The sequence below is a fragment of the Plasmodium inui genome (assembly GCF_000524495.1).
Source record: "Plasmodium inui San Antonio 1 unplaced genomic scaffold supercont1.111, whole genome shotgun sequence".
NCBI classification, from domain to species: Eukaryota; Apicomplexa; class Aconoidasida; order Haemosporida; family Plasmodiidae; genus Plasmodium; species Plasmodium inui.
In genome coordinates this window covers 14,659-15,186 of record NW_008481945.1, presented here as the reverse complement: position 1 = coordinate 15,186, position 528 = coordinate 14,659, and positions in this window count along the sequence as shown.

Genomic DNA, 528 nt, shown 5'->3' with positions numbered 1-528 from the left:
GGTAATTAATTCCTCCAATGTGCTCCTATGATAACTTCGTCCTGCAACTTCTACAGATATGTCCCAAATCCTATATGCCTATATAGAGAAAGGGAATAAGTGCATCTTTACTCGTTGTTATTATAACATTGTGTTATAATTCTAGGTGGGAGATTGGTATCCATGGATTGGGAGTCCTAGTCAATATGTTTCCTCTTCATAAAAACGATCATGGATACCTAGTAAGTATTCTTCCTCGTCTCACAAGGTATTATGGAAGAGGCCATAATACAAATAAACGATAACTGTACAACTACGTTACAGGTAAAGATCATATTTATTTCGGCCACTGATGTGAAGTGCATTTAAAAAGAGGGACGAACTTCATGCAACCGATATTGACAGATAAATTCCAAAGGTACCAAATTTCTCCTACGGGAGATTTAAACCAATCACTATATATTGCTTCCCCTTTCCCTTGTAACACAAGCATCTAAAAGGCGTCTGTATTAACACTTGTACTATAGTATAATACAGTGCCTATTTTTC